The sequence below is a fragment of the Tursiops truncatus genome, chromosome 6 (assembly GCF_011762595.2).
Source record: "Tursiops truncatus isolate mTurTru1 chromosome 6, mTurTru1.mat.Y, whole genome shotgun sequence".
NCBI lineage: Eukaryota > Metazoa > Chordata > Mammalia > Artiodactyla > Delphinidae > Tursiops > Tursiops truncatus.
Window position 1 is genome coordinate 25,690,671 of NC_047039.1, and position 21,497 is coordinate 25,712,167.

Below are 21,497 nucleotides of genomic sequence, written 5' to 3' on the forward strand. Positions count from 1 at the left end.
CAGGCACAGCCCCTCATGAAGCCTCTTCTCCTTTAGAGTACCAGGGATTCAGCCTGGGTGCTGGTGGCTTCCCTTGTCTCAAGGTCCACAGTAGAGGATCAGATAGGGTAAGGACCAGGGAAAGCCCAGGAAGATACCCTCACTCAGAGGCCACAATGCCCACCATTCCTCCAGATTGCAGAGGATGACCCAGACTCAGGTGAGTTAAGCTTTGTATTTACACATCCACACCTACCACTCTTTGCTTGCCAATGTATTTCAGGAAGTTTTTGCAGTTCCATGCAAGGGAAAGGCAAAAACAGGAGGTCTTGTGATTGGGGAGTAAGTGGTACAGAAAAGGTGTGTTTAGAGAACATCAACTCAAAGGAAAGACCAAAATCTCCTAGAAAATTGTGGGGGAAACTTTTTATGAGACTTAATTTTGAAAAATCAACTGGAGATAATGAAACAAAGTTTATCTTTTTAAATAAAATCAGATTGCATTGCAACTTTACACTAATTCCGAGAAAGGACAGAGAATGAAGGGGCTTAATTGTTCTTTAACTTTGTAATGGAAAATTTCAAACATACACAAAAGTTGAACAGTAACAGGAACCTCTGTGTATCATTATCCATCTTCAACCATTGTCAACTGTGTGATTGTCCTTTTCTGGGTACAATTTCCCCCACAAAATTAGATAACCACGTCTGCAGAGGCACATTCAATGGTTTACATTGTTGGCAGTTCCAAGCAGTGAAATAAGGAACTTCCTCATACACATGTATACAGTCAGGAGGCAAATAGATTTTAGTGTTGGTTCTGGCAGCAAGATTATGGCATTGAAGTGTTTTCAAGATGCCAGTGGAAGTCAACCTGACTTCGCATTAACAGTATGAGAAACTGTGCCTATGATACTAGCCATTGTGTTGAAAGGGGAGTGTTCATATATGCTATTATATACTTGAACTGTCCCTGTCAGAATATATAAGAAAGTGGTAAGAGTTATTGTTCTGATCACAGGTACCAACGAATGGGGCCTAGAGATGGGAGAAACAGCTTTTTTTTTTCTGTACCCTTTTCTACTTTGTAAATTTTGTGGGTATGTTTGTGTGTTTATATGTTTTACTATGCATATATTATTCAAAAAGATGAATTAATTTCAAGAATTTGGCCAATCTAAAGGGTTATGTCTCATTTTAATTTGTATTTCTTAATGACTTTTGAGTTTGAGCCTGTTTTGTATGTATTTGTTAACCATTTTGTATTTTTGTTTCTATTGACTGGATTTTCGCAGCCCATTGTTTTGTGTTGTTTATTTTTATTGAGTGATAAAAGCACTTACATATTTTGAACAGCCACCAGCCCTCCTTATTTTGAGTGAGTTCTAGATGTTTTCTCCTAGGTAGTTATTTTATTTTATAGAGAGTTTGAATTTAAGTTGGGTTATCTTTAATCTTTTTCACTATTGTTGGTATACAGAACTCAATGGATTTTTGTATATCAATTTGACATCTAGCAACCTTGCTAAACTCTCTTGTTAAGTGTAATCATCTGTTCACTCTGTGTAGACCTTTATTTCTGTGAATTTTGAGTGTTTATTTCTTCCTTTGCAAACCTTTTTAATTTCTATTTTTTTTAAATCTTACTACGAAGTCTAGCATCTTCAATACCATGTTCTGTAGCCATGGAGATTATGGCCATCCTTGTCTACTTTCACATTTTATAGGGAATGTTTTTAACATTTCACTGTTAACTGTAATGATGCTGCTATGTTAACTATAATGATGATGAACTTTGCCTACCCAAGGTTTACTAACAAATTATCTTTTTTTCTCTAGAAGCTTTATACTTTAAAGCACATTAGTTTACATCTTGAATTAATTTTTGTTTGTGTTATAGTTATTTTTTTCTTCCAGTTTTATTTAGATATAACTGACATGTATAATTTTAAGCTGTAAATATGATTTGACTTAAATACATCATGAAACAATTATCACAGTAAGTTGTTTATTGAACATCCAACATCTCATATATATTAACATTAAAGAAACAGAAAAAAATTTTTTCCTTGTGTTGAGCACTCTTAGGATTTACTTTCTTAATAACTTTTTATATATAACATACAGCAGTGGTAATTAAATTTATCATGTTGTACATTACATCCATAGTACTTATTTTATAACTGGAAGTTTGTACATTTTGACTACCTTCATTCAATACCCCCTCCCACTATGCCCTGCCTCTGCTATCCATAAATCTGATCTCTTTTTCTATGAGTTTGTTTGTTTATTTATTTTTGAAGTATAATTGACCTACAACACTGTGTTAGTTTCTGGTACACAACATAGTGATTCAATATTTCTCTACATTTCAAAATGGTCACCATAATAAGACTAATTGTCATATGTCAACATATAAAGACATTACATAATTATTGACTATATTACTCACACTGTACAGTATTTGTCTTTCTCTGTCTGACTTATTTCACTTAAATATTACCCTCTAAGTCCATCCATGTTGTCGTAAATGGCAAGATTTCATTCTTTTTTATGGCTAATATTCCATACAGCATATATATGGGTCTTATTTTTTTTATACATCCAGATACTCTGTCTTTCAATTGGAGCATTTAGTCCATTTACATTTAATCATTGATAGGTATGTACTTATTGACATTTTATGCTTTGTTTTGGGTTGTTTTTGTAGTTTTTTTTTTGTCCAACTATATATGTAATCACTTTTTTTCAATTGAAGTATAGTTGATTTATCTTTTTTGTTCTTCTTCTTTTGCTCTCTTCGCTTATGATTTGATGACTATCTTTAGTGTTATATTTGGATTCCTTTCTCTTTTTTGTGTGTGTATCTTCTATAATTTTTGGTTTGTTGTTACCATGAGGTTTATACATAGCAATCTATACATATACATGATTATTTTAAGTTGCTGAACTTAATTTGAAATGCATTTAACAACCCCGCATTTTTACTCCTCCCCCCCACTTTGTTTTACTGTTTTTGACATCATATTTTACATCCTTTTGTTTTGTGTATCCCTTAACTACTTATTGTGGAAATAGATGATATCACTACTTTTGTATTTTAACCTTCCTACTAGCTTTATAAGTGGTTGATTGACTACTGTTTTTGCCTTTTCCAATGACATTTTTCCTTTTGAACTCTTCATATTTCTAGTTGTGGCCTTTTCTTTTTCACTTAGAGAAAAGATGTTTTGTAATGCTGAACTCTTTTAGCTTTTGCTTGCTTGTAAAACTTTTTATCTCTCCTTCAAATCTTAATGAAAGTAGGGTATTCTTTGTTGTAAGTTGGGTAGAGTATTCTTGGTTGTAGGCTTTTGCCTTTCATCACTTTAAATATATCGTGCCACTCCCTTCTGCCCTGCAGCGTTTCTGCTGAAAAGTCAGTTGATAGCCTTATGGGAGTTCCCTTGTACATAACTTGTTGCTTTTCCCTTGCTGCTTTTAATATTCTCTCTTTATCTTTAATTTTTGACATTTTAATTATAATGTGTCTTGGGGTGGTCCTCTCTGGGTTGATCCTGTTTGGAACTCTCCGTGCTTCCCAGACCTGGATGTTTGTTTCCTTTCCCAGGTTAGGGAATTTTTCAGCTGTTCTTCAGCTATGTCCTATGCCCCTTTCTCTCTCTCTGCTCTTTCTGGTACCCCTATAATGTGAATGTTAGTATGCTTGATGGTGTCTCAGAGGTCTCTTAAGTGTCTTCATTTTTTAAAATTCTTTTTCCTGTTCAGCTTCAGTGATTTCCACTACTCTGTCTTTCAGTTCCCTGATCTCTTCCTCTGTATCATCTAATCTGATTTCTTCTAGTGTGTTTTGTATTTCACTTATTGTATTCTTCATCTCTGTTTGGTTCTTCTTTATATTTTCTAACTCTGTTAAAACATCTAAGTTCTCACTCTGTTTATCCATTCTTCTCCCAAGTTCTTTGAGCATCTCTATCATCATTACCTTAAACTCTTTATTGGGTAGATTGCTTGTCTCCATTTCACTTAGTTCTTCTTCTGGGGCTTTATCTTGTTCCTTCATTTGGAACATATTCTTCTGTTGCCTAATTTTGCCTAGTTTGCTGTTTTTATTTCTATGTATTTAGTAAATTGGTTACATTTTCTGATCTTGGAGAAGTGGGCTTATGTAAGAAACATCCTATGTTATCCACCAGTGCATTCCCCTCTGTTTACCAGAGCTATATGTTCTAGGGATGTTCTCTCTGTGGGTTGCATGGGCCCTTCTGTTGAGGCAGGCCGACTGCTGTGGGTGTGCTTGTAGGCATGCCTGGCCCATGGTCTGTTTGGTTTCCAGGCTCTGCCTTGTACAGTGGCTGCTGGCCACTGGTAGATGGGGCCAGGTCGTGGCACAGCTGGCTGCATGGCCAACTGTAAAGGAAGAGAGTCCTGATCCTGATGCCAGCCTGCTGGTGGACAGAGCCAGGTCACAAGGTGGTTGGCTACAGAGCCCCAGGTGCTTCAAAAGCTAGTGCTGGCCCACAGGTGGGTAGGGTCAGAGCCTGGGGACTCTGGCTGTGGGAGTGGGGTCCCAGAGCTGGTGTTGGCCCACAGGTGGGCAGGACCAGTGTCCAGGGGGTTCCTGGGCTGGTACCCATCCCCTGTTGAGTGAGGCTGCATCCTAGGGCTGATACCAACATTCCAGTAGTCAGGGCTCGGTTCTGGGGTGGGTGAAGGCTCAGGAGGTCCTATAGCAGCTTGTCTCCTGGTGGATGGGGCTGTGTTACCGCTCAGCTAGCTCTTGGTCTGTGGCATCCCAGGACTGGTGCCATGGGCTGGTGTGCAGGGTTGGGTCCTGGCCCTAATAAGTTGGAGGGAGGATGCCAAAATGCAATTGCTAGCACTAGTGTCCACATGGTAGAACAAGCTTCCCAAAATGGCTGCTGCCAGCGTCTGTGTCCCCAGGATGAGTCTCACTTGCTTCTAATCTCTCCAGGAGACTCTCCAAGATCAGCAAGTGGGTCTGACCCAGGCTCCTTTCAGATTACTGTTTCTGTCCTGAGTGCTGGAGCACGTGAGATTGTGTTTGCACCCTTTAAGAGTGGAGTCTCTATTTCCCACAGCACTTCCCAAAGTCACCCCACTGGCCTTCAAAGCCAAATGTTCTGGGGGCTCATCTTCCCCATGCAGGACCGCTGAGCTGAGGAGTCCAATATGTAGCTCAGACCTCTCATTCCTTGGAGGGAACCTCTGCAATTTTAATTATTTTCCCATTTGTGGATCTTACCCAGGGGTATGGGACTTGACTATATTATGTCTCCACCTCTCCTACCCATCTTGTTATGGTTCTTTCTTTATATCTTTAGTTCTAGAAAATATTTCCTGCTAGTCTTCAGGTAGTTCTCATCGATATTTGCTCTGTAAATCGTTGTAATTTTGGTGCACCATGGGAGGAGGTGAACTCAGGGTCTTCCAACACTGCCATCTTGGCCACCTTCCTCTGTATGTTGACAGTTTAGTTAAACTACTCCATAATATTGCTGCCTCAGCATCCATTTTGTGTGGCCGCACAGCCTGCAGAGACCTTGAACTGACACTAGCTCCTCCCTCCATCACATGTCCTAGAAAACAGTTCACAGAGTTAAATGTAAGTTGATGATAGAACTCCCCGATGGCTCTTGTGATAATCAGTCTCCTCGCCTCCCAGGCCCTTCCCCTTAGATATGAACCTCAAGGAACATACGAAACCTTTGCTCTTTTGGGGGATTGAATTGACCAATCTGGCTTAATCTGGGAACCTCAAAGCATTTCACCCAAAGATCCTAATAAAGGCATGTACTAGGTAGTGTCAGGCTTTCTCGGCCCACACTCTGCTTTGACCTTGAAGTGTGACCCCTCAGGCATGTGAGTACTTCCTCTAGAACCTGTGAGTAATAAACTTCTATTTTGATTTCCTTGTCTTTTGTTGAACCACAGCTCACTATTCAGACATCCTGGGGTTCCACTTAACAAATGTTAATTTAATAAAGTCACAACAGTTTTATACTAGGAGTTGAGGCTTATATTCCCCCCCGCCATACTGATATCTAGTTGTTCTGGCACCATATTTGAGATGGCTTTTCTTTCCCTATTCAATTGCATTGATGTCTTTTAAAACAATCAATTGATCATATAATTGTGAGTTGATTTCTCTGTTCTATTCCAATAATCTGTTGTTTTGTTATGTCGAAAATTCACTTCTTTAATTACTGTTACTTTATAGTAATGATTTAGATTAATTAGCACAAGTCTTCCAACTTTGTTCCTCTTCAAGATTATTTTAGCTGTTCTAAGTCTTTTGAATTTCCATATAAATTTCCAAATTGGCTTTTTTCTTTCAGTTTTATTGAGATATAATTGACATACAGCACTGTAGAAGTTTAAGGCGTACAAAATAATGATTTGACATATAAATTATGAAATGATTATCACAAAAAATTTAGTGACCATCCATCATCACACATAGATACAAAAGTAAAGAAATAAGAAAAAAAGTTTTTTTATTCTTGTGGTAAATCCTCTTAGGATTTACTAACTTAACAACTTTCATATATAACATACAGCATTGTTAACTGTACTTATGATGTTGTACATTACAACCCTAGCAATTGTTTATAACTGGAATTTTGTACATTTTGACTGCTTTCATCCAATTTCCCCTCCCCTGACTCTGCCTCTGTAACCACAAATCTGATCTCTTTTTCTATGAGTTCGTTTTTTAAGAATACAGTAATCGACCTACAACACTATGTTTGTTCCTGTTATACAACATAGTAATTCAATATTCCTATGCATTTCAAAATGATCACCATGATAATTCTAGTTATGATATGTAACCATACAAAGATATTGCAGTTACTGACTATATTCCCTATACTGTACATTTCATACCTGTGATATTTATTTTGCAGCTGGAAGTTTGTACCTTTTAACCTCCCTCACTTATTTCTTTCTTCCCCAACACCCCTCCCTTCTGTCAGCCACCTGTTTGTTCTCTGTATCTATAACTCTGTTTCTATTTTGTTATGTTTGTTCATTTGTTTTATTTTTCAGTTTTGTTTATGTTGTTTGTTCATTTGTTTTGTTTTCCACATATAAGTGAAATCATATGCTATTTGTCTTTCTCTGTCTGCCTTATTTCACTTAGCAAAATCATCTCCAGGTCCATCCATCTATGTTGTGTCAAATGGCAAGATTTCATACTTTTTCATGACTCAGTATACACACACACACACACACGCGCACGTGCGCGTATATATCACATCTTCTTTATTTGTCTATTGATGGGCACTTAGGTTGCTTACATATATTAGCTATTGCAAATAATGCTGCAATCAACACAGGGTACATATATCTTTTCTAATTAGTGTTTTTGTTTTCTTTAGATAAATACCCAGGAATGGAATTGCTGGGTCATGTGGTAGTTCTATTTTTAATTTTTTGAGGAATCTCCATACTGTTTTTCATAGTAGCTGCATCAATTTACATTCCCACCAACAGTGCACAAAGGTTCCCTTTTCTCCACATCTTTGCCAACACTTGTTATTTGTTGTCTTTTTGATAATAGCCATTCTGATAATTGTGAAGTGATAGCTCATTGTGTTTTTGACTTGCATTACCCTGATGATTAGTGAGGCTGAGCATCTTTTCATGCACCTGTTGGCCATCTGTATGTCTTCTCTGAAAAATGTGTTCAGGTCCTCTGCCCATTTTTAAAGTTTATTTACTTATTTTTTGGCTGCACTGGGTTTTCGTTGCTGTGCTCGGTCTTTTTATAGTTACGTCAAGTGGAGGCTACTCTTGGTTGCAGTGCACGGGCTTCTCATTGTGGTGGCTTCTCTTGTTGCAGAGCATGGGCTCTAGGCACGCAGGCTCAGTAGTGTGACTCACGAGCTCTAGAGCACAGGCTCAGTAGTTGTGGTACACAGGCTCAGTTGCTCCCATATGTGGGATCTTACCAGACCAGGGCTCGAACCTGTGTCTGCTGCATGGCAGGTGGATTCTTAACAACTGCATCACCAGGGAAGTCCCATCCTCTGCCCATTTTTTAATCAAGTTGTTTTGATATTATGTTCTATGAATTCTTTATATAAAAATATATAGTATATACAAAAGGATAACAACCCCTTAGATATATTGTTTGCAGATATTGTCTCCCATTTAGTACAAAAAGGGTGTTTGGATTTTGATTGAGATTGCATTTTACCTATGGATAAATTTTGGGAGACTTGACTTCAGTGATAATGAGTCTTTAATTCATTAGCTGACATACCTCTCTATTTATTTAGGTCTTCTTTAATATATCTCAGTAATTTTTAATTTTTGGTGTGCAGGTTTTTTGTATCTTTGGTTAACTTTATTTCTCAGTATATCAAAATATTTTTTGACACTTTTCTAAAAAGTATTGCTTTTTAATTTCATTTTAATGGATGTTGATAATATATAGAACTATAATCAATTTTTTATATTGACTTTATTCTACAGTCTTGGAAAATTTGTTTGGTAGTTCATTTGTAAATTCTTTTGGATATTTTTGCATTCACAATTATATCATCTGCAAATAAAGCCAATTTTATTTCTTCCTTCTTATCTTTACATATTTTATTTATATTTCTTGCTGTAGTGTAGTAGTTAGGACCTCTGGTAAATGTTGAATTGAGCAGTGAAAGTAGACATGTTGGCCTTGCACCCCACCTTAAGGGCTATTTAACCCTTAACTGTGATGTCAAATGCTTTTCTTACGTCTACTGCAATAATTATAAATTGTCTCCATTATTTTGTTAATTTGGTAGATTGTATTGATTGATTGATTTTTTTTTGCATTGCTGGGATAAAACTTACTTGGTCATGGTGTGTAATTCTATTTTTTATACATGGCTGGATCCAAATTGCTAATATTTTGTTAAGAAGTTTTGCATCTATGATCACGAGGTATTTTTGTCTGTACTTTTTTTAATGCACTTGTCAGATTTTGGTAGGTAATGCTAGCTTCAACATGAATTGGGAAGGGCTCATTATTTACTAATTCTTTTAAAAAGTTTGTGTAAGATTCTCTAAATATTTTAATGAAATTTACTATTAGGGCATCAGGGCCTGGTATTTTCTTTGTGGGAAAGCTTTTATTCAGATTCATTTTCTTCAGTAGATATTAGTCACTAAGATTATTTTTGTGTCACTTTTAGTAACTCAGTAATTTCTTTTAAGAAATTGTCATTTTCTCTAAATTGTCAAATTTATTGCCAGAAAGGTGTTCGTGATGTCCTTTTATTATTTTTTAATCTGTGTATAATCGTTAGTGGTAATCCTTATTTTTATTTCTATTTTTTGTAATTTGTATATTTTTCATTTGTTTAGGTTTGTTCAGGGTTTATCAATTTAATCACTTGAAGGAATCAACTATTGGCTTTCTTTTTATCGATTGTACATTTGTTTAAATCTTATTTTCTAATATACATGTATTCAAACCTCTAAATTTTTCTCTAACTACTGCTTTAGCTGCATCTTATCAACTTCAATACATTGTGTTTTTATTATTCACCTCAAAATATTTCCCTTCCATTTAGGATTTTTTACTCCATGTGATATATAGAAGTGTCTTGTTTAATTTCTAAATATTTTGGTATTTTCTAGTCATATTTTCATTGTTGATTTCTGTTATATCTTTATCATTAGAAAACATAGTTTGCATTACTTCAATTCTTTAAAATTTATTGAGACATATTTTATGATACAGTGTATGGTCTCTTTTCATAAATATTTCATACATTCTGAAAAGAATGTGCATTACCTGAGTATTAGTTGTAATGTTCTATAAATGTCAATTCGGTTAAATTGCTTGATAGTGTTCAGTATCTTTACTGACTTTTTGTTTGTTTGATCAAACAGACAAGAGAGTAGTATGAAAATTTCTAACTGTGATTATAGATTTGCCTATTTTGCTTTTTGTTCTGTCAATTTTGAAGTGACATTTGTTGCATATACATTTAGGATTTTATATCATCCAGATGACATTATCATTTTGTCATTTGAAATTTCCCTCTTTGCTAGAAATACTTATGTCTTGATACCTACTTTATCTCTATTAACATAGCCGTACTGGTCTTATAATTAGTGTTTGCATTGTATATGTTTTTGCATCCTTTTACTTTCAACATAGCTGTCCTTAAGTTCAAAATATGTTTCTTGTAGTCAGCATACAGTTCAGTCTTTTTAAAAATTGTGGTTAGATACACATAACACAAAATGTTCCATCTTAACCAATTTTAAGTTAAGCGGTAATAGGTACATTGACATTTTTGTGCAACAATTACCACCAGTCATCTCTAGAATTCTTTTAATTTCGCAGAACTAAAACTCTGTATCCATTGAAAAATAATGTGTCATTCCCCCTTTTCCCAGCCCCTGGAAACCACCATTCTCCTTTCTGTCTCTATGACTCTGACTATGCTAGATATTTCACATCAGTGGAATCATACAATATTCGTCTTTTTATGATGGCTTATTTCACTTAGCCTAATGTTCTCAACGTTCATCTGTGTTGTAGCATGTGTCAGAATTTTCTTCTTTTTTAAGACTGAAATACATTCCATTGTAGGTACATACCACATTTTGTTTATCCATTCACCTGTAGTTGCACACCTCGGTTGTTTCCACCTTTTGGCTATCGCGAAGAATGCTGCTATGAACATATACATGTATCTGTTCAAAACCTTGTTGTCAGTTTTTTGTGTATATATCCAGAAGTGGAATTGCTATATGGTAATATAATAATTCTATTTTTAATTTTTTGAGGAACTGCCATATTATTTTCCATAGCAGCTGTAACATTTTATATTCTCACCAACGATGTACAGGGTTTCAATTTCTCTACATCCTCACCAACACTTATTTTCTGTGTTTTTGATAGTAGCTATCCTAATGAATGTGCGGGGGTATCTAATTGTGGTTTTGATTTGCAGTTCTCTAGTGATTAGGAATATTAAGCATCTTTTCGTATCCTTATTGCATTTGTATATCTTTTGGAGAAGTGTCTATTCAAGTCCTTTGCTCATTTTTTAATCAGATGGGTTTTTTGGTTGTTGAATTACATGAGTTCTTTATATATTTTGGATATTAATCCCTTATCAGACATGATTTGAAGATATTTTTTCCCCTTTCATCAGTTGCCTTTTCACTTTGTTTATTGTGTCTTTTGATGCACAAAAGATTTAAATATTTATGTAGGTTTTTAAAAAATGTTGTTTTATAATAACTGTCTTTTAATGGCATTGTTTAATTCATTTTCATTTCATATAATTACTGATATGATTCAAGTTCACCAACTTGCAATCTCGTTCTATTTGTCTGATCTGTTCTTTGTTCCTCTTTTTCTGCTTTCTTTTTCTTAATCAAGCATTGACTTTTCAAGTGGTTCTCCCTTTTGAAAATTGTCCCAGGGAATACAGTATGCATCTTTAATTTGTAACAGTCGACTTTTAATTAACAACATACTATTTCACAAACAACATAAAAACCTTCCAATAGTATAATTCCATTTAACCTTCTGATCTTTATGTTGTTTTCAAATATTTTACTTCTATATACATAATAAACCCCATAATACTGTTATTTTTGTTTTAGATAGCCAGCTGTCTTTTATATTTACCCACATTTTACATTTTTAGAAATTGAGTGTAAGTTACATGCGGTGAAATGTACATGAACATAGTACTTACCGTGTGATTCTCTTTTGTGTTTGGCTTCTTTCACTGCACATAACGTTTTTAACACTTATCCATATTGTTATACACATCAATTATTCTTTTCTTAAGAGTAGAATTCCATGTTACTTGTATACTATAATTTGTTCATTTTGTTGATGGATATTTCAGATAATTACATTTTTTGATGATTATGAATAAAGCTGCTATAAACATTCTTGTTCAAGCCTTTTCGTGGACATAAGATTCCTTTCTCTTGGGAATATAAGAATGGAATTGCTGGAATCATAGGGGAGGTTTATATTTAATTTATGAAAATCTGCCAGACAGATTTTAAGGTATCTGTGTATGCAACTCCCGTCAGCTATATGTGAGCATTCCAGTTGTTCTACACCCTTATCAACACTTGGTTTGTTGATCTTTTTTTAGCTATCCCGGTGGTTGTGCAGTAGAATCTCATGGTGATTTTACTTTGCATTTTCCTGATGACTAATAAGGTTCAGCATCACTTGATGAGCTTACAGACATTTGTATATCTTGGTATGAGTGCTCATTCAAGTCTTTCACAAAATTTTTGGATTATCTTTTTAATTATTTCTGACTTGAAGGAATCAGTTTTATTCTGGATACAAGTTCTTTGTCAGTTTTATTCTGGATACAAAAAATATTGAAAATATTTTTTCCAGTCTGTGATTTGCCTTTTCATTTAATTAACATTGTGTTTGATGAGTAATTTTAATTTTGAGGAATCCCAATTTATTTATTTTTCTTTCATGACTAATGCTTTTTATGTCCTCATTAATAGATCTGTCCTCTAAGATTGTGAAGATTTTCTTCTCTATTTTCTTCTAGAAATTTTATAGTTTTAGCTTTCACATTTAGATTTATGTCAATCTTGAATTAATTTTCATATGTATTGTGATGTAGAAACCATTGAGTTTTTTTTAACTTAAAAAATTTAATACATGTTTAAAGTAGTTGTTCCTTTGTGTGTGTGTGTGTGATATAAATGAAATAAACACTTTTTCTGAAGGTCTGAAAGTCAGGGTTTCTTTCTTAGATGGTTTGGAAGAAGTCTGTGCTGGGTTCAAAAAATATTTTCAATATTTTTTGTATCCAGAATAAAACTGACGAAGAATTTGTATCCAGAATAAAACTGATTCCTTCAAGTCAGAAATAATTAAAAAGATAATCCAAAAATTTTGTGAAAGGCTTGAATGAGCACTCATACCAAGATATGCAAATGTCAGTAAGCTCATCAAGTGATGCTTAATCTTATTAGTCATCAGGAAAATGCAAAGTAAAATCACCATGAGATTCTACTGCACAACTACCAGGATAGCTAAAAAAAGATCAACAAACCAAGTGTTGGCAAGGATGTGGAACAACTGGAATGCTCATATATAACTGGCGGGAGTTGCATACACAGATACCTTAAAATCTGTCTGGCACACTTTGGTAAATTAAATATAAGCCTCCCTCATGATTCCAGCAATTCCATTCTTATATTCCCAAGAGAAAGGAATCTTATGTCCACAAAAAGACTTGAACAAGAATGTTTACAGCAGCTTTATTCATAATCATCAAAAATGTAATCATCTGAAATGTCCATAAGTAATGTAATTAGCATTTTGAAATTTCATGAACAGAGAGAAGAGAGAAAATGGAGGAAGAAAACTGTTACAAAATAATTTAAGAAAATTTTCTCGCTGAAAGTGTCCACTGAATGATGGCTAGCAAAGTGGATGAAAGTAAACTGACATTAATCCAGATCATAAAATTTCTAAATGCTAATTACAGAAGAATATCTGTAAAGCTTCCTAAGAGGAAGAGAAAAGAACATAAATAAGAGACCTGCAACAAAATTGGCTTTAGACTTCAACAGCAATAATGGAACCTAGAATATAATAGAGTAATACCTCCAAAAATTTGTGAGAAAATTATTTCCAACCTAGAATTTTTCTACCATACAAAACTATTAATTATGTTTTGGTATACAATACCAACATTTTCAGACATGCATGGTCTCAAAAGAATTTATCTCCTATTCACAAGTCTATCAGGAAACTACTGGAAAAAGAAAACATGGAATCAAAGTATCAGGATCCAGCAAAAAACATAAGTGAGGGAATCCAAGGCAAGAAGGAGGAGGTAGATCCCGTGGCCACAGTTTTGTAGGAGTTCTAGAGAGCTTTCACTGCAGATTGGAGCAGCTCAGAATAAATATCTTCGAGAATATGAAACTGTCAAAATCAGTGTTATTGTTAGGAATTCACAGAAAAAAGACCTTTGAAGCTAGTATGAAAAAGTTAGGAAAAATTATTATTTCAGAGCATGGTACACTAATTTCTCTTGGTTACATACCCTCACACACATGTTTTGAATAAGTAGTCAAGAAGAGGAAAAGTAAGCTAAGTGGTGCAGAGGGGCATTTGTATATACACAAACTTGCAATAAACCTGACTTTGTACAGAATAATTAGTATTCTGATCCTACTGGAGCAGAATATATTTGTGGGTACTAGTGAAATATTGTAGATAACTGGATTTGTTGGCTTAAGAGTGTTACAGATGGGCTTTGAGCACAGGAATTATGTATATCATTTGAATATTTTGGCAAGCACAGTCTAGTTAGGTTATTACTGGTTGGTTTGTTTTGAGGAAATGAGAATAAAATTTGAGAAAAGCCTAAGTTTATAATAGTCACAGTAAGTGGAAGCCTTAAGTGTCAAGATTTAATATTAGATTTAAAGGGAAATGTGGTTTCAGAGGCAAGAAAAGAAGTATCTAGGGATGAAGACAATAGGGGAAGGAAGTAATGATCAATACAAATTCGGAGAACAGGAGCTATAATAGGATAAGACACTGATGTTTTTCACAATTGCTTATGAAGCACCAACTATGTGCCAAGCCCCAGACCAGCAATCAGAAGAGTAATACATCTGATTGTGGGCTGCATAGCTTGGTTTCTGTCTGATTTTATATGTCTTGTTGAGCCAATTTTTATCTTCCTTCTCCTTTCAGATGAAGAATTTAGATTTGAAACCACAAAAGTGGGAATTTCTGAAGAATATTTCTTCCCTTTTGAGAAGTTGGATCATTTCACAAGAGATGCTTTGCTTTGCTCCATTTTAGAAAATTAACAAATTGTGGCAAATCAAGGCAAATTTTAAGTCAACTTAGAGGTGGTAATTCAGAACTTAGTATCCATCAGAGAAATTATACTCAGTTAAAACCTTATGAGTGTTCTAAATGTTTGAAAGCGTTCTCTCAGAAACTCATCTTGTAAGACATCTGTTAATTCATATTGGTGAGAAAACTTATGACAGCAAAAGATGTGAGAAAGCCTTCAGAAGTAAGACAACATTCATTATACATCAGAGGGAAATAAATATGGGAGATAAAGCCAATGAATGTACAGAATGTGGAAAAGGCTTTTCTCATAAGGTAGATCTCAAGACACATCAGAAAATTCACACTTGGGAGAAGTCCTATGAATGTGCTGAGTGTGGGAAAAACTTATGTAACCTAGATCTCTGCAAGCCCTGGACAATTCATACTGGAGAGAAACCCTATGAATGTACCAAATGTAGAAAAGCTTTCTCCCTAAAAGCACCCCTCATCAGGCATCAGAAAATTCATACCGGAAAAAACCCTTTGAAAGTAATGAATGTGGGAAAGCTTTCAGATTGAAGCCAGAACTCATCAGACATCAGAAGGTTCATTCTGAGGAGAAAGCCTTCTCCCAGAAAGGACACCTTATTAAGCATCAGTTAATTCATACTGGTGAAAAACCACGATTGTAAATAGTGTAGAAGACCCTTCAGAAGTAAAACAGAACTTACTATTCATCAGAAGATTCATACTGGGGAGATACCCCATGAATGTGCAGAATGTAGAAAAGCCTTATCTTGTAAGGCAGGTCCTAAGACACATCAGAAAAGTCATACTGGGGAAAAGCCCCATGAATATATTGAATATTGGAAAGCCTTCAGCAGGAAATCAAAACTCATCCGATGTCAGAGGATTCATTCTGAAGAGAAACCCCATGAGTGTAATGAAAGTTGGAAAGCCTTCTCTCAGCAATCATACCTCATTAATACATGGTGGTGAGAAGCACCATGAATATAATTATGGGAGACACTTCATTAGGAAGGAATAACTCATTAGACAGAAGAATATTTGTGCTGAAGAAAATCCGTCTGAACATACTGGATGTTGAAAAGTCTTTTCCTGTAATGCACAATTTGTTAAGGATCATTTAATTCATACTAGTGAAAAACCTCATTAAAGCAATTAATATGGAAAAGACTGAAAAGCCAGAACTCATACATAAGAGGATTCAATGTAGGGAAAACCTGTACTTAACACAGGATGGCTCTTGCATGGCAGTGAGAGCTAATTACACATTATAGAACTCCCACAAGGGAGAAAAACCTATAAATTTACTGAATGTGGAACAGTGAACAATATGGCTGAGGTCTTCTTAAACTAGAAAATTCGTACAAAGAGGAAGCTATTATGTTGATATATTTTGAAAGCATTTTTATAGAAATTCTTGTTAGGCATGTAATTCCAAAATTTTTATGGAAAACGAAGGAAAGCAATTTAAAATCACAATTGTGTTCACTGTGGAGTATGAAGCTTGGGAAAGTGAAAACAAATGGAACTACACAGTAACCAACTTCATATATGGATGGTTCCAAATAATGTAGTGTTTATGCTGCTGAATACATTATATAAAACTAACTATCATGATGCAGGGAATTTCTTATGTAAATTTAATGTGATTCTGACAATAATTATTTTCTTCTCTGGAGTACGTACAATTCTTTTTTTAATAGTAAACCCATTTTATTGATGAGGAAATTAAGGTTATATAACTTACAATGTAACTTGAGAAAGGGAAAATGTCAGCTTGACTTCGAAACACTTAACCTCTATACTATAATAAGTTGTTTTTTATTTTTAAATTGAGATATAATAAACATATAAAATTGTATTAGTTTTAGGTGTACAACATAATGATTTGATAATTATACATATTGCAAAGTGATCACCACAATAAGTCTAGGTAACATCTGTCACCACACATAGCTACAAAAATTTTTTTCTTGTGATGAGAAATTTTAAGATCTACTCTCTTAGTTACTTTCAAATATACAATAGTGTTATTTACTATAGTTATCATGCTGTACACTACATGACATTTATTTTATAACTGGAATTTTGCACCTTATGACATCCTTCACTCATTTTACCCACCCACCCTCTCCTCTGGCAACGACCAAACTGTTCTCTGTATATATGACTTCCATTTTTTTGTTTTTAGATTCCAGGTATAAGTGAGATCATACAGTACCTTTCTCTGACTTATTTCACTTAACATAATGCCCTTAGGGTGCATCCTTGTTGGCAAAAAGGGCAGGATTTCTTTCTTTTTATGGCTGAATAATTTTCCATTGTGTATATCACATTTTCTTTATCCACTCATTATCAGCAGACACATAGAACTTCTCCACATTTTGGCTATTGTAAATAAATGCTGCAATGAACACAGGGGTGTAGATATCTTTTCAAGTTAGTGTTTAATTTTCTTAGGATAAATACCCAGAAGTGGAATTGCTGGATTACATGGTATTTCTATTTTTAATTTTTTGAGGAAACTCCATGCTGTTCTCCATAGTGGCTGCAAAAATTTACATTCCCACCAACAGTGCACAAGGATTTTCCTTGACGATGTGCAGCAAAGGGAATCCCTGTGCACTGCTGGTGGCAATGTAAATAGCTTTACCCACTACAGATAATACTGGATAGGTTACACAAAAACTTAAAAATAGAACTAAGGATCCAGCAATCCCACTTCTGGGTATTTATTTAAAGAAAATGAAAACAGTAATTCAAAGAGATAACTGCACCCTCATGTTCATTGCAGCATTATTCACAATAGCCAAGATATGGAAACAACATTGGTGTCCGTTGATGGATGAATGAATATATACATATATCTATATCTATGCATGTCTCAATTTTTCAGCCATAAAAAGAATGAAATCTTGTCATCTGCAACAACATGAATGGACTTCAAGGGCATTATGTTAGGTGAAATAAGTCAGACAGAGAAAGACAAATACTGTATGATCTCTCTTATATGTAGACTATAAAATAAATATAAACACACAAACACACACACACCAAACACCAAGCTAATAGATACAGAGAACAAATTGGAGGCAGGGGGTGGGAGGTAAACTGTTTTTGTTTTTTGTTTTTAGCTAAAATAAATTTTATACATAAATGCAATGAATGAACAAACCAATGAATATAGTATCCCTAACTTAATGGTACCTAATAAATACAAATATCTACTATTAAATTTTAAAAACCACATTTTCAGCCATCATTTATTAAATTGTCTTTTTTTTAAACATCTTTATTGGAGTACAATTGCTTTACAATGGTGTGTTAGTTTCTACTGTATAACAAAGTGAATCAGCTATATGTATACATATATCCCCATATCCCCTCCCTCTTGCACCTCCCTTCCTCCCTCCCTATCCCACCCCTCTAGGTGGTCACAAAGCACCGAGCTGATCTCCCTGTGCTATGCAGCTGCTTCCCACTAGCTATCTATTTTACGTTTGGTAGTATATATAAGTCTATGCCACTCTCTCACTTCGTCCCAGCTTACCCTTCCCCCTCCCCATGTTAAATTGTCTTTTTATTTCTCCTCAGCCACAGCACAGTTCACATAGGCTGTCAAACTTCAGCCTCAAATATACATTCTCTCCAGTCTCTTCTCAACTTTGGGCAACACAACGCATTTGTGAAGAATCCTGACCAAAGGGATCCAAGATGACTAAGTTTGGGGCCCCCTTTATCACATGGCTGGACCTGGGGATCCCTGGACCACAGTCCCTCCTGACCAGGTAGAGCATGAGTGAGAGAGCATTCCTGCTTTATTTCTTTGTATTAGTGTATCTAATGCCATGTCTCTCCATTCATTTTGGTGACATATGTACATGGAAAATAAAAATGTTCTTCTCTCTCAACTTTCACTGTCATTGAATGAATTGTTAAATCTTAATTTAGTATTCAAAATCTTAACTTGAATTTTTAAAGCATTTATGTCTGTTATTACCCATCAGACTGTCATGAATCTGGGTTTTTAAAATCTGAAGCATATATCATTTGGGGTCCATCTTTCAAGAATCCAGAAATAGGTACAAAATTGAAATATTTAGAAAACCACAAGTTAAACATTTTAAAAAATCACAAAAGCCAACATATGTAGTAACATTTAACTTCCTAAGACATCTAATAGTTGCCATTGTACATTGGCTGCACAAATTTTTCCTTTTTTTAAAAAAAACAACTTTTTTGAGGTAATATTTACGTCATGAAATTCACCCATTTCTTTCTTTCTTTTTTTTTTTTTTTTTGGCGGTACGCGGGCCTCTCACTGCTGTGGCCTCTCCCGCTGCAGAGCACAGGCTCTGGACGCGCAGGCTCAGCGGCCATGGCTCATGGGCCCAGCCGCTCCGCGGCATGTGGGATCCTCCCAGACAGGGGCACGAACCTGCGTCCCCTGCATCGGCAGGCGGACTCTCAACCACTGCACCACCAGGGAAGCCCAAAATTCACCCATTTCAATTCACCCAATTCAATGAATTTTAGTAACTATAACAAATTGTGCAGCCATTACCACAATTCAGTTTTAGAACATTTCGATAAGTCCAACAAGATCCCCTTGCCCACTTGCAGGCCCTGACAACAACTAATCTACTTTCTGTCTCAATTGATTTGATGTCTGGACTTTTCATACAAATGCAGTTGTACAATATGTGGGGTCTTCTGTGTCTGGCTTCTTTCACTTATCATAATGTTTTTGAGATTCATCCATGCTTTAGCATGTACCAGTACATCATTCTTTTTAATTACCAAATAATATTCCATTGTATGAATATACCACATTTTCCTTGTCCATTCATTAGTTAATGAACATTTGTGTTGTTTTCACTTACTGACATTTATAAATAATAATACTGTAAACGTTCATGTACAAGTTTTTTTTGTGGGTAGATATTTTCATTTACTGCATACAGATACCTAGGAGTGGAATTGTGGGGTCATATGGTAAATTTATCACATTTATATTTTAGGGTGCCCCCCACATTCTGCTTTCTAGTAGAATTATTTATTCTTTTGTTCTACCTTCTACACCAGTCTGGGAATACCTTGAGAGCAGGAACCAGGCTTCACACATGATTGTTTCCCCCATTATGCCTTGTTTATTGTTTGGTAAATGAACAATGGGTTCTGGTCAATCACTCTGATGCAGGAAAGAAAACAATGTTACTCAAGCCTGGGCTCTGAAGTGTGAGGCTGAGGCACATAATGGGCCAACAAGAAATTGAGGATCAGCAAGAGGAGTATAGGAAACTATGCTCAATTGCATTATTGTTGCCAATTCTTCAACCCTCTCCATATCTCTGCTCTTTGCTGTGTGACTTTCCATATGCTTCCACTGAAGCTACAGTCTATTTCTCTGCCCCACTGATGTTGGGCATAGTCATATGACTTGCTCTTGCCAATGAGGTAGGCACAAGTGACAGTGTACCAGCCCTGAGACTAAGCTTAACAGTCATGTGTTTCTACTGCCCCTTCAGAAGCTTCTGTCATCACTATGATAAGAAATTGTCTTGGGTAGCCCTGTGGTCTAGGGAGGATGAGAGAGACACGTGGAAAAGACCTATATGTAATTTGCGCTTGGATCCAGTCGAGCCTGGACTAGCTGACTCCCAGCCAACCTATAGACTTAAGAATGAGAATAAATGATGGTTCTGTTAAGCTACTGAGTTTTGGGGTGTTTCATTATACAGGATTAGTGTGGCAATTGTTGACTGATATAGAAACCAAATAAAGATTATCCTACACAGGTATAAAGCCAGGATACTTCAGACTTGGAATTCTGAATGTAGATCTCATTGGCACAGAAGTGGAAGCTAGAAAATATGCCAACAGGAATGGATAAAAACAGAGTGGTTAGGTGAGTGCTTGTCAGTTGAAGAGATTGAGAAGGGTGTGGAAGGCCAATAATAATATTTTATATTAATACATTATATATAATATAAATATTATTATACCAACAGTTATCCTTCATGGATCAAAATGCTAGGAACCGTGGTAGAAACTTTAGCAGACATTTTTCATTTATTCCTTACAATATTCTTGCTATTAGAAAATGAGGGTAAGCAGGAATTCCCTGGCTGTCCAGGCGTTAGGACTCGGTGTTTTCACCGCCATGGCGCCAGGGTTCAATCCCTGGTTGGGGAACTAAGTTTCTGTAAGCCACATGGTGTAGCCAAAAAAACAAAACAAAACAAAAAAAAGAGGGTAATCAAGCACTGAGAGAGTTATAAATAACAACCTTTGGTCAGATACCTGGCAAGGAGCTGAATTTGAACCCATAAATTTAAACCCAGGTACTCCAAAGCCAGTGGACTGGGCTGTCTCCCTGTGTGTGTGTACATGTAAGGAAAACAGACTATTTAACACTAGTACTTTAGAATGTGGGGATACTTCCTAAAATATAGAAGACATAAATTGATACTTACCAGCTCAAGAAGGGAAGAAAGGGTACTTCCTGAAATACAGAAGACATAAATTGATACTTGCCAGCTCAAGAAGGGAAGAAAGGTTTTGGTAAGTAGTAAGTCCTTAATATGTCATGCAAGAAAATGAAGATATCTGAGAAGTTAATTGAGCATTTTTGGTTTAATATCAGTAGAGTCAGGTCTAG

The 21,497-nt window shown here is 35.5% G+C and overlaps 1 long non-coding RNA gene across 2 annotated transcripts in view; it reads right to left on the reverse strand.

The window, feature by feature from the left end:
- Positions 1-6,480: 6,480 nt before the first annotated feature.
- Positions 6,481-21,497, reverse strand: part of LOC141278950 (uncharacterized) — a 30,168-nt gene continuing 15,151 nt past the window's right edge. For both annotated transcript variants that reach the window (XR_012332435.1, XR_012332436.1), the window contains exon 2: positions 6,481-21,341. This is a non-coding gene — a long non-coding RNA (uncharacterized lncRNA). The remainder of the gene's footprint in view (positions 21,342-21,497) is intronic.